Here is a 1,217-nt window from a genome sequence, read left to right as displayed (position 1 = left end):
TCAAAATTATTCACTTTTGAGTTTCTGCCAAAATTAGCCAGATCATCATCTATTCTTGGCCAAAAAGTAAAGCAATAACATTTTGATTGTTGTTCATATTTATCATTTATGTTGGTCTGATTTCTTCTCACATACATTTTTTTAATTTTGGGCCACTTTATTATTGCAACGTTTCATCTCTCTCGGGTAACTTTGTTTTGGAGTATGCTTTTTGAACTAAACATATGTTTTTATAGCATAGCTTTGTATATGACTTGTTTTGTTGCACTTTTCTTATCATTGTCAAATTCTAAAATTGCCAATGGATTTCCTTCTAGACAACATTATGTCCCTCACTTTCAAGAACAAGGATTCCTTGGATGGAAAGTAAAGATGTTGCTAATTCTTGAAGGCGATGACTTGCATGATATTATTCTTGGTAATTATGAATGTCTTCCTGAACCAATTGATCTAGCTCATGATAATACCCTTGTAGTTGAAGGACAATCTTTGAAGAATGGCAAACTATTGATAATGTTGACAAGTGGCACCTACGCAAAGGGATGAGCGCCTTAAATGGTTCTCCTTTGTGTGTACGTTGGCGGGATGAGTGTCTTAAATGATTCTCTGTCAACGCGGGGCATGTTCTTAAGAATTATCCTAGTCAAAAGGCCGATGGGGACGCCTATCCTTTTCGGGTGTCGATGCAAGTGGGAACGTGGATGGTACCATTTTATCCACATGAGTATTAACGTCTTCATGAATTAATTATTGTATGAAATTTTAAATTAAATTATTTATGTGGCTAGCTGTAATTATTCAATTTATTATTATTCTAACATGATTTTCTGAATTTTTGGCAGCTGATGTGTAGAGCAAGGAGAATTGGAAAGGTGCTCCACGTGTAAGCATTCTAAAGATTATTTTCTTAAGAATTTATTTGGCAATTATTGAATTATTGTATCAGACGCACCGTTATTTCTTATAAAGGATGCGCATAGCCTCTATGTAAATATTTATTAGCAAAATATATTTCTAGAATATATTTTTAATAAAATATTAATGGTTCTAGAGAGTTGTGGGATGCACAACTTCTAGCATCCATTAATTCAGATTACTCTATCTTTTTTCCAGTTCACTCAAACTCTCTATGCAAAGAGCAATTGTAAAGGGTCTAAATCTTGGGCAAATAAGATTTCATATTATTATTATAAATACGGCATGAAGGGAGCTGCCCA

The sequence above is a fragment of the Lygodium microphyllum genome, chromosome 22 (assembly GCF_053477565.2).
Source record: "Lygodium microphyllum isolate KBCC chromosome 22, Lygodium_microphyllum_v1.1.10, whole genome shotgun sequence".
NCBI lineage: Eukaryota > Viridiplantae > Streptophyta > Polypodiopsida > Schizaeales > Lygodiaceae > Lygodium > Lygodium microphyllum.
Note: the sequence above shows the minus strand (reverse complement) of the source record.